The 12,799-nt window shown below is 42.8% G+C and overlaps 1 long non-coding RNA gene across 1 annotated transcript; it reads right to left on the reverse strand.

Moving 5' to 3' along the window:
- Positions 1–107: 107 nt before the first annotated feature.
- LOC127666219 (uncharacterized) lies at positions 108–12,682 on the reverse strand. Its single transcript, XR_007973572.1, has 3 exons — positions 12,497–12,682; positions 11,799–11,878; positions 108–160 (listed from the first exon to the last, which is right to left on the reverse strand). It is a non-coding gene; the product is annotated as an uncharacterized LOC127666219 (long non-coding RNA).
- Positions 12,683–12,799: the final 117 nt, after the last annotated feature.

The following is a 12,799-nucleotide window of genomic DNA, read 5'->3' on the forward strand; positions in this document are numbered from 1 at the left end:
ACTTGTAATTACATCTTGTTCTCAACCTATCCCTGTCCATCTCTCCTGCCTCCTCTCTTCCTCTGTCTAACCCGGGAGTCCCTCCTACTCACCCAGTGATTGGCTCCTTTATTAGGGGATGGTTCACAAGAACAGCACCAGGCCCATCCACGACATGTTCCTGTAGTAGGATAAAGAGTATATAGCTGCATTCTGAAGTGGACTGATTACCATCATTCTGAGGAGTAATTATATTGATTTTCATAGTGGCTATACATATTTATATTCCCACCAGCAATAGGTGAGTTTCCCTTATTCCATATCCTTGGCAGCACAAGCTATCACTTGTTTTATTGATATTGGCTATTCTGGTTGGTATAACATGAGATCTAATAGTAGTTTGATCTGTATTGCCATCATTGATCAAGATGTGGACTATTTCTTTAAGTCTTTCTTGGCCTTTTGAATTTCTTCTCTTGACAATTCTCTGCTCATTTTTGTACCTCCTTCAAAAATTGATCTATTTTTCTTCCCTGTTTGATGATTTCTCTAGAGCGATCCATGTTGCTTTGAGCAGCCTGCTATTCCAGGGCTCCTCCATTGCCATCACCACTCTGCCCATCTTCATTACCTGTGGCTCCAGAGCCATGCAGACCTGCAGATCCAAAATTATACAGCCTGAGGATACCTATCAGAGGCCTGCCACACAGACCATTGAGGTCAATCCCTCCCAATACCTATGACCACAGGAACAGCAAGGGCCTGAAGCCATCCAGATGACTAAAGACCCACAAAAGAACGCAATCAACAAAAGCCAGGGCAATATGACACCTCCAAAGCACAGCAACCCCTACAGCAAGCCCTGGATATCCCAACACAACTGAAACACAAGAAAATGACATTGAATCCAATCTTAGGAAGATGATAGAGGCCTTTAAAGAAGAATTGAAGAAATCCTGAAAAGAAATACAAGAAAATACAATCAAGCAAGTAGAGGTCTTTACAGCGGAAACAAATAAATCCCCTAAAGATATAAGGAAAATACAATTAAACAGGTGAAGGAAATAAATAGAACTGTGTAAGACCTGAAAGTGGAAATAGAAGCAATAAAACACACACACACACACACACACAAACTGAGGAAATCCTGGAGATGAAAAATCTAGGGTAGAGAACAGGAACAATAGATGCAAGCATCATCAATAAAATACAAGAGATGAAAAAGAGAATCTCAGGCATAGGAGAGACAATAGAAGAAATTGATGCATCAGTCAAAGAAAATGTTAAGTCTAAAAATCCCTCACACAAGCCATCCAGAGTCTTTGGAATACCATGAAAAGACCTAACTTAAGAAAAATAGGTATAGAAGAAGGTAAAGAATCCCAGCTTCAAACTGGGCGGTGGTGGCACACATCTTTAAGCCCAGCACTAGGGAGGCAGAGACAGGCGGATTTTTGAGTTTGAGGCCAGCCTGGTCTACAGAGTGAGTTCCAGGGAAGACAGGGCTATACAGAGAAACCCTGTTTCAAAAAAAAAAAAAAAAAAACAACTCAGGCCCAGGTTCTAAAGCCCAGAAAATGAAGAAAACTTTCCCAACCTAAAAATATGCCTATAAACATACAAGAAGCTCATATAACATCAATTATACTGGACCAAAAAATTAATCATTCTGCCATATAATAATCAAAACATAAAATCTTCAGAACAAAGAATATTAAAAGCAGCAAAGAAAGAAAGAAAGAAAGAAAGAAAGAAAGAAAGAAAGAAAGAAAGAAAGAAAGAAAGAAAGAAAGAAAGAAAGACAGACAGACAGAGAAAGAAAGAAAAGAAAAGGTCAGGTAATATACAAAGGCAGACCTATCAGAATTATACCCAATTTCTCAACAGACTCCTAAAATGTAGAAGGGCCTGGACAGATATCTTACAACTTCTAAAAAATCAAAGATGCCAACCTAGACTACTATACCCAGCAAAACTCCCAATCACCATTAATGGAAAAATATATTTCAAGACAAACCAAATTCAAACAATACCTATCCACAAACCCAGCCCTACAGAAAATATTAGAAGGAAAACTCCAACCCAAGAAAGATAACCACATCTAAGAAAACACAGGAAATAAGTAATTTTTTCATACCAGCAAAAACAAGAAACACACACATACACACACACACATTAATACAACCAACATCGAAATAACAGGAACTAACATGTATTGTTCATTAATATCTCTCAATATCAATGGACTTAATTCCCCAATAAAAAGACGTAGTCTAACAGATGGTTGTGACAACAGGATCCATCATTCTGCTACATACAAGAAACACATTTCAGTAATAAAGATAGACATTAAATCAAAATGAAGAATTGGAAAAAAGTTTTCCAAGCAGACAGACCCAAGAAGCAGGCTGGAGTAAATAGACTTTCAACCAAAATTAATCAAAAGAGACAGGGAAGGACACTTCATACTTATCAAAGGAAAACAATCTACCAAGATGATATCTCAATTCTGAACATCTATACCCCCCCAAACAAGGGCACCAACACTTGTGAAAGAAACATTGCTAAAGCTTAAATGTCACATCAAACCCACACATTAAGAGTGGGAGGCTTCAACCCCATTTTTACCAATTGACAAACCATTCAGATAAAAACTAAACAAAAAGCCCAAAGAAACTTACAGATAAAATAAAATTGAAATATCACCTTGTATCCCGTCCCACGGGATCTAGTTATCTGGGGAGCTGGGGAGAACCCAAACCTGAAAGAGAAATGGGTGGGAAAGAAGAGTGAGGCCAAGCAAAAGGGGGAGTCTTGTCAAAGCCTCTTTACTGAAAGGCAAAGTGCCTGGTTTTGAACGCACCTAGGTGTTCAGCCAGGATAAGAACCAGTTGATCAGCCTTGTGTGAAGAAGGGGGTGGTTCAGCTGTAAACCGCAAGGTCAGTGGAATCTCAAGGTGAGAGCTGTTGAGAATCTGGTTTTTCAGAGTTTGGTCTCCCACAACCTTATATCAGACTACCATAGATTAAAGCTAGACTACAACAATAACAGAAACAACAGAAAGCCTACCCACTCGTGGAAATTGAACAACTCTCTACTCAATGATTTTGGGAAGAAAGAAATTAAAGATTTTCTAGAATTCAATGAAAATAAAGGCACAAAATACCCAAATTTATGGAACACAATGAAAGTAGTGCTAAGAGGAAAACTCATAACCCTGAGTGCCTCCATAAAGAAATTAGAAAGTTGTTGTGCCAGAAAGTTAAAAGTACCCCTGAAAGCTCTAGAAAAAAAAAAGCAAGTAAACCAAAGAGGAGTAGAAGCACAAAATAATCAAAATAAGGGCTGAAATTAATCAGAAAGAAAATAATATAAAGAATCAATGAAAGCAAGAACTGTTCTTTGAGAAAATCAAGAAGATAGACATATTCTTAACCAAACTAACAAAAAGACAGACAGTATCCAAATACACACAACAGTACTGAAAAGGGAGACATTACAGCAGACACTGGGGAAATTCAAAGAATCATTAGGTCTTACTTCAAAAGCCTATACTCCACAAAATTGGAAAATATTAATGAAATGTATAATTTTCTATACAGATACTACTTACCAAAGTTAAATCAAGAGCAGGTAAACTCTTTAAACAGCCTTATAATGCCTAAAGAAATAGAAGCCGTCATTAAAAAACTCCCAACAACAAGGACGACGATGACTACGACAACAGAAAAAGCAAAGGGCCAGATGGCTTTGGTGCAGAGTTCTACCAGACCTTCAAAGAAGTGATAACACCAATACTCCTCAAACTGTTCCACAAAATAGGGACAGAAGGAACACTGCCAAACTCATTCTATGAAACCACCACCACCCTGGTACTTAAACCACACAAGGACTCAACGAAGAATGAGAACTTCAGACCAGTTTCTCTTATGAACATTAATGGAAAAACACTCAATAAAATACAAGCCAAATACAGGAACACATCAAAAACATCACCCATCGCCAGGTGGTGGTGGTGCACGCCTGTAATCCCAGCACTCTGGGAGGCAGAGGCAGGCAGATTTCTGAGTTTGAGGACAGCCTGGTCTACAAAGTGAGTTCCAGGACAGCCAGGGCTATACAGAGAAACTCTGTCTCGAAAAAAAAACAAAATCCAAAAAACCAAAACCAAAACCAAACCAAAAGATGTCACCACCCATCATCATCAAGTAGGCTTTATCCCAGGAATGCAGGGATGGTTCAATATACAAAAATCCATCAATGCATTCCACCATATAAACAAACTGAAAGAAAAAAAAATCGCATGATCATCTCATTAGACGTTGAAAAAGCCTTTGGAAAAAATCCAACACCTCTTCACGATAAAAGTCTTGGAGAGAAGAGATACACGGCACATATCTAAACATAATCAAAGCAGTATACAGCAAGCCAAGAGCCAACATCAAGTTAAATGGAGAGAAACGTAAAGCAATTCCAGTAAAATCAGGGCTAAGACAAGGCTGCCCACCCTCTCCCTGTCTATTCAATATAATATCTGAATTTCTAGCCAGATCAATAAGACAACCAAAGGAGATGAGGGGTGTTGAGGTTTTGTCTTTCTCTGACTTATTGTAATGCTGAGTGTGCTGGCTGATCAAGGGCAGTGGTGTCAGGAGCAGAGACATAAGGAGAACAGAGATCCTAGTTGTGAACCAAGCTCAGTGACATGCTTTGTGCCTGTCCCATGCGATTGGAAAAACACGCCACAATTTGGGACAGGGAGTCTCCAGCGAATCCCAGGACCCTTCCATGTATGGGTTGGACATGCACCCGCATAGGGTGATAAGGGCGCCAAAAGAGTTCCTCCAGAACTGAGGGGGATCAGACGATTGGCTTGGTGGTTCTGTCTCCTGAACCTGCAAAACCGCTGGGGTCGGGGGTAGGAAAGGCTTTATCCGAGGCGGAGGGCTCACTACCAGAAGCAGTGATGTACTGAACCTTGTCAGGGTGCCCAGGGTTTCTATACATAACACCTTTAACCAAGTAAATAGTAGGAAGGTGGAAAGTGCCGCCTTCTGGCCACCCCACATTGAAAGCTGGCCACTCTTTCCTGAAAAACAAAAACAAAAAAGCAGTCTCCCTAACCATAAAGTCAAGCTCAAATTCCCACCAGGCGTTTGCAGGCCTTGAAGTGTGACTGGACTAGGTTCGGTGACGTGGGGCTGGTGGTCTGCTCCATGGTAGTTCTCAAGAAAAAGGAACAGTTAAACCACATACACAGAAACATGAAAACAAGGCTACAGGGGTCCAGAAAAGAAAGCAAAGGAAAGCCCAGCCGAACCCCCCCCCCCAAAGCGCTCTGCCAATCAGAAAGGTCCCGCCCGTCTCCACCAAGCCTTTGTCAGACTGCTGTTCTCCAACTGAAAGGAGTCCAGAGACAGCGGCCTATCCCTAAAGTGGGCTCTGGCAGCTGGAAAGAACCTGTTAGCTTTCCTGTCTCCAACTGAAGGGGCCTGGAGCGCATCCCTCCCTCCCCCCCCCCCCAGACCTGCCCCCTGCCAGGAGGGAGTTACCTGCTCTACCTTGGTTGGTCTTCAGGATGTCCAGACAAAAGGAAATTCTCTTCCCATCAAACAAGAGAAAAGGCAGCTCTGAGCAAGGCGGAGAAAACACTCAACATACAGAGACACTCTCCAACTCACTGATCTGTGGAGAGTCAATTACCCCCACCCCACCCCCAAAAAACCTCTATCGAGTCAGGGGAGAATCCAGTGTTTCCTGGCCAATGCACAAATGTAAGGGCCTGAAAACCAGTGAAAGCCCCACACTCGGATAGTGTGCAAAGACAAAGAGCGCTTATCCCACCAAAACATCTAGCAGCAAGGAATTACCATTGTTTCCACATGGCAACACCAGAGATATTTGAGTTTTCTTTTTTGCTTAACTGCTTCTGAGATAACAGCAGTCTTCTAAAACTTAGGGCACATTCCAAGGGGTTACAGAAACCATTAACTGAAGGTCATAAAGAAGATGCACCACAGGACGGAAGATGCAAAAACAGGACATAAGATGTGAGGACTTAAAAAGGAGAGGATTGGGGGTTAAGGGAGGGTGGCACGGCAGTGTGGGGGAAGGGGGTGCCCAGGCAGGCCCCTGTCCAGGCACCTCTTCCCCCTGAGGGACCACACACACACAGGCATGGTATAGAATAGAGTTTATTCAGAGTAGGGGGTGGGAGTTAGTGGTAGAGAAAGGAGAGAGAGAGAGAGAGAAAGTGGAGGCCGGCCATGACCATGTGGAGAGGGAGCCCAAGGGGCAGAGAGGTGAGAGAGTGTGGGAGAGCAGAGAGCAAAGAGAGAGAGGAGGGGCAAGTAGTCCCTCTTATAGTGGGCCAGATCTCTGGGGCGGGGCATACCTGGCTATTGCTAGGTAGGTGTGGAGTAGAGCTTAGAACACCAACATAAGATATTAACCATCTTTGTCAAAAACAAAATTTCAAGGATGGCTTAGCTATAGCCTTAAACTTTTCCATGACCCTGCAAGCCAGTAACAAATGGTGAAAGTTAAGCCAGATAACTGCTACTATTGCATATGCACATAGGCATTCTCTGTTATAGCCTCTTATTCAATTTATGACTGAATTTATGCGCAGACCTGCAATGTCTTCAAAGTACTGAGAACAAAGGGCAAGAGATAAGTCCCCCTCCCCTTTTCTTCCTGAGACTTCAACTTAGAAAAGCCAGTTCCCTGCTTTATCTCACCTCCTGCTGTGTCACTTTGAGGTGTTAACTGGAGTCTGCAGAAGCCAGCCTTAAAGCATTAGCTGTAGAACTGCAGAAGCAGAATACCTCACCCAGGATAGATAGCAAATGGTCTAAATGGTCCATGGTTTAGTTTCTGGATGGGATATGAAAAACGAACTCCTCACTTAGGATGGAGGAGGCTCCCAGGACTTAATGTAGGTGACTTTAGACAAAATGGCCAACAGTGGGGATATGGAACCTGAAGAGACCACCTCCAGTAGATTGACAGGGACCCAAGTGGAGGCATGGGGACACTAACCCACCTACAAAACTTTCTAACCAAAGTTGCTCCAATCTAAAAGAAATGCAGAGACTTAAGGAATGGCCAACCAATGAGCAGCCTAACTTAGGATCTATCCCACAGGTGGACACCAAACCCTGACACTATTACTGGTGCCATGTTGTGCTTGCAGACAGGAGCCTAGCATGGCTGTCCTCTGAGAGGCTCTCCCAGCAGCTGACTGAGACAGATGCAAGCACACCAGGCAAGCACTAGACTGAGGTCAGGGACCCTATGGAAGTGTTAGGGGAAGGATTGAAGGAACTGAAGGAACCCTGCCAATGTTGCTTTTCTACCACATTGTTTATGCTTTGAATGTACTTATATCCCTCCCTACTGCAACCTACGTCTATTCTCATTTCTATCTGATAAACAACCTCCTTTGGGATACAGTTTTGTGTGTGTGTGTGTGTCTGTGTAAAAATGCTATTCTTCCCTTCCTGCAAATTATAAAGGTTTGTGTGGAATAGGCTGTATTGTACCCATTGTGCTCCATAACCCTTTATAATCAGTCCATAGAATTAAGTGAGCGCTCCCTGAGAAGTGTAATGATTCTTCACATCTATCGAATCCTGTAAGGGTTGCAGCTAGAACAGCTTTTTATTGCCTATCCTAGGATTAGTTATTGGAATACAAGAAAGGTCTTAAAATAGCCTGTATGGTTAGTAATGATTAGTAATATGATAATATTACAGCAAAGATATTAGCAGAAATCAACAAAGTGATGGGCGAATTGAGGATGGCAATTTTACAAACTAGAGCAGTAGATGATCTATTGCTCAAATGTAATTCTGGTTGTCAACAATTTGCTGGCATGTGTTACTTTAATGAGTCAGAATTTTCCAACACTATTGATAGTCAAATTAGGGGTCTACATAAAATGATTAAAAAGAATTCTCTCAAGTGACATTTGAATGGCTGTCTTTGGAATGGTGGTTTTCCAATTTCCTTGGTACTCGGTTAGCTATCCTTATAATTTCCTTATGCTTCCCTATATTAGACTATTCATGAATGTGATGCATTCAGCCATGGTGTCTATTACACCCATTATTTTTTCTTTAAAACATTAGACATGGGGATATGAAGGAAGCAAACTTAGAATATGCATGGAAGAAACCAGGACTGTCAGTCATTATGCCTACTTTATTCAAGGAAAGGAAAGGAAAGGCACCTGGTCACTTGGAAATGTCAGAGTGAAAGTGCCAACAACCTGGTGACCCTTTGCTATTCTATTTAGAACTAACCTCCACCTACCACTCCAGTATCCTGTGAATTATTTAGGCCCCAGTCTTGGGATTTGTATCTCAATGAATACAACCCATGCCTATGAAAGAAGCCCCAGTACTTAGCATGCTACTTCGACAGAATCTATCCTTACGCTTGTCACTGATTCCACCTCGGGGCCCTAGCCCCAAGCTCTGTCTATCTGCCAATAAATCTCTTTCTTATTGTAAAGGTCACAGGCACATTGCTACCTTGCTAGGAAGTTTCTATATAGATATGAATAAAGCTTCTTTGTGGTAAATGTCACTTGGAAACCTCTTCACAAAGTTTTACTATGCTTGAATGTATAAGAATAAACCATGAGGTCAGACCCTGAAGGTTCTGACCCAGTGCCTGCAAAGATTGCACTCACTCACTCGTAGCCTCTAAGGGATCATCTCCCCGGTGGCCCTGAGGCTTGCAGGGCACCCAACAAACAGAAACAATCATTTAGTGAGGTAATCCAGACTCAGAAAGACAATGCCACATCTTTTCTCTCATTGGATGTACCTAGCTCCAAATCTTTAGATATGAATACACAGTCTCGAGAAATTGCAGAAAGTAGGGAGAGACCATTGTCAGAGTAGGGAGATTAAGGAGAAACAGAGAGCGTGATGGCAAGGTACACGTGATATGACTGGGAAAATGACAAAAGGGGGTTACTTTAGGGAAGTAAGAGTAACACAGCAATAAATAAATAAAGGCACAAATCATATTGTTATCTATTTATCTTTTAAAAACCTAAAATACATATAATCTGTATCAAAGTACACATACATAATTTAGATGAAATTTTCTCATCTGGACTGACAATTAGCCAAAGACCACCTAACAAAAACTTCCAATAACAAGCTATGAAAACCTTTTGAGCTATTGGTCAGGGATGTCCAAGAAATTCCCAAAACATTTCAAGCTATCATTATTGAATTAGGTTGCCCTGCAGAGGCAGGAGGTAAATCCCCATTGCTGAAGACACAATGCGCTTCAGCCACAGGCCCAGAGGCCCCTGAGCTGGAACGGAACTGGATGTCTCTCCCCATGAGGACTAGGCTTCATGGTACCAGGAAGCACCAAGCAAGCTTCCTGAGGAGAGAAGTACGCAATGGTCGAGGCCAGCTATGATGCCTATAAACCACAGCCATGACTGACATGCACAACAGTCCTCAGAGGGCAGCAGTGCTGTGCAGACCTTGGCAGGGCCAACAGCTCTCTAGCTGGACTCACTCAACAAGAAGGAATGTATTCCTGGGACTGGAAACCTAGCCAAATATCCAGAGCTAGTGAAGTCACAGATGCTAACTATCACGTAACCTACCACAATCCCTAACAACAATGTAAACATTTACGCTTATAACCTCAGATAAGGGTAGTCCTTACACCTCATGAAGAGAGCTTTTCTTGGAACAAATGGAGACTTTATGGATGAGACTTGGGATTATAGCGGATTAGAGTTAGCAACAGTGTTAGGTCCACCATTAGGGCTAAGCTAGTGTTAGGCTTAGGGCTGTGTTCAGGCTCCTGGTTGTTTAAGGATAAGGATCAGTTTAATGTCCAGGTTTAGGTTAGTGTTAGGGCTGTGGTTTAGATTATTAATTGGGTTAAAATTAGGGATACTTTTAAGGCCACAGCTTTTAAGAAAGTGTGTGACTCTGTGATCTTGGCTGATTGTGTATATATGAGCATGAGCATGGGTAAGTGGGATAGTACGTTTGCATGTCTTGATGTGTGTTTGTGTGATCATGCTTGTGTGTTTCTATATAAGTATGGTGTGATATACATAATTTTAAGTGTTGGACTATGTTTCTCTGAGTATGTGTTTGGAGGTATAATAGAGGTGTGTGTGTGTGCCTGAGTATGCACATGAGTGTGCACAGTAAAGGATAGAAATGACAATGTACAGTGGATAAATTCATAGGTATCTCCAGTACAAGTGAATCAGCTGTGCAAAAATGTGACAACATGTGAGAGAGCCTCTGTGTGTGCGCGTATGCATGTGTGAATGTGTAGGCAACAATAAGTGTGAATGCGTGACTATGGGTGAGAAAAGTACATAAAATTGTGTGTTCACATGAGTGTATATTGTGTTTTGTGGTGTGAAAGTGTGTAACATCATGTTCAATTTACATTGTGTTGCTGTGATAGACATCATAATGAAAAGCAACTTGGGAAGGTCTGTTTATTTTAGCTTACAGGTCAGTCTACCCACAAGGGAAGGTAAGGGAGAAATGGAAAGCAGGCTTGGAAGCTGAAGTCGTGGAGAAAGCTGCTTGTTGGCTTGCTTCCCTTTACAGTCCCTACCCGTGTGCCTAAGAATAGCTCCACCCACAGTGGGGTGGGCCCTCCTTCATACATAGGAAGTTAGAAAACACCTCACACATATGACCACAGGCCAAATCGATAGAGGCAATTCCTCAATTGAGATTTCTACTCTGTTACTGAGTAGGTTTGAGTTAAGCTGACAAGGACTAGTCAGCAAAGAGTGTGTACATATGTTCAAAGATGCATAAAGGTGTGAGGGTGTTATTATGTGTAAGTATGAACATTTCTGTGTGAAATTGTGTGCTTAACACACTGTGTGCCACTTAAGTATCCAGGCATGTGAGTGTTCAAGTCTGAGAATGTTTACTTGCATGCAGAATGGCTGTAATTATGAGTGTACATGACAGTGTGAGTCACACGTGAGCGTCTGAGAGTATGACAGTGTGAAAGAATATGTAACGATATGGGCCTTAGGGTTTCTATTCTTTTGATAAAACACTATGACCAAATTCAACTTGGGGAGGAAAGGACTCATTTTATCTCACGGGTTGTGATTCAGCATCTGTGGAAGTCAGGGCCTGAACTCAAGGTAGGCACAAAGAAGTAGGGTCTGGTGCCCAGAAATGCTGCTTACTGGCTTATTTCCCATTGCTAGCTTGGCCTGCTGTGATATACCATCCAGGGCCATCTGCCCAGGTGTGGCACCAGCCAAAGTCACCTGGGCATTCTGATATCAGTCATCAATTAAAAAAAAAAAAAAGCACCACAGGCCAATCTGATGGGATCATTTTCTCAATGGAGGATCTTCCATTGAGAAAACACACACACACACACACACACAGACACACACACACACACACACACACACGTGCGAGAAAGAGAGGAGAAAGAGAGGAGAGATTGAGAGAGAGATTTTGTATGAGAATGTTAATTGTGTGTACATAAATGTTTGAATTTTTAAGGGTGTATTAGTACAAGAGCCCTCAATTAAGGTCTCTAAGTCTGTGCAATTTAGCCCTCTGGCCTTTCCTGGAGTTGAGGCCATGTGTGATCAGGGCAGAATTGTATGCAAATGGTGGAGTGACTCCTGTGAGGGTCCAATGACCCTACCTTGACTTCCTCCTATGAATGATACTGGCCATCCAGGGACCTGAGATGATCTCCTCTTACGAACAGGAGGAGCTACTCTCATACGGATAACAGCTGTTTGGCTAGGAAGACAGCTGTGCCTCACCTGGATCTTCCTCCTGTTTATACTCCTGGGCATTCTGAGCAGTAGGTGCTGGACCCTGGAGCCACCAATCCCACGACAATCTAAAGAGGCAGGGAGGGCCGACATTTACATCATGGCCACGGGTCTGCAAAAACCTGAGGAACTGTTCTGGAATCCTGCAAACATGCTCCTGAATGTCCCACCCCGGGAAGCAGGTGCTCTGGCCAAAGGTCCGCCAAGTACGAAGACCAGCAGACCAGAACCAGGGAAGCTGTGTTCAGCATAAGGAAGAAAGGAGGAGGGCTGAGAACAGCCTAGATGCTCTAAATTCTCCCCTTCTCCGGAATGAATACTTCCTCCCCCGAGAATGAAGACTATTCATCCCATATATTTTTATATTGAAAATATTTTTTCATACTCTATAATCTGATCATGGTTTCCCTCCCTCATCTACTCCCTGAACTTTGCCACTTCCCCACCTTCTCAACCTCCCTCCCCTCCCTCTCCCTCTCTCTCCCTCCCTTCCTCTCTCTCTCCCTCCCTCTCTCTCTCCTCTAGCAAATAGGCACATTAAAAAAAAATCAAGCCAGAATAAAACAAACTGAAAAAAACCCAAAAAAACATACACGCGGACACACACATATGCAAAAGACTAGTAAAGTAAAATGGACATAGAAAGCATCAGGAGACAAAGTATCTCCAAGAGTGCCCCTGCGTACATTTTAAATGCCCTCCTGGTCCCCTTTTCTCTGCGTGGGCACTTCTGGGCTGGCTCCGCAGGTCCACTCTTTCCCGCTGGCAGTGGCACTGATCAGCCAAACATTTGTGGTTCTCAACACAGTGTCCAAGCTAACATGTTGAACTCGCCTCTGGTCATTTTGTGTGCCTACCTATCTTCAGAGATAGAAGCTGCTACCCAGGCAGACAACGCGGAAATAGCGTCATCAAGCTGCGCGTCATCAGCCACACCCCCTGACTAGTGGGAGCGTCATCAAGCCACACCCCCTGATTAGTGGGGAAAG

Source organism: Apodemus sylvaticus, chromosome 15 (genome assembly GCF_947179515.1).
Source record: "Apodemus sylvaticus chromosome 15, mApoSyl1.1, whole genome shotgun sequence".
NCBI classification, from domain to species: domain Eukaryota; kingdom Metazoa; phylum Chordata; class Mammalia; order Rodentia; family Muridae; genus Apodemus; species Apodemus sylvaticus.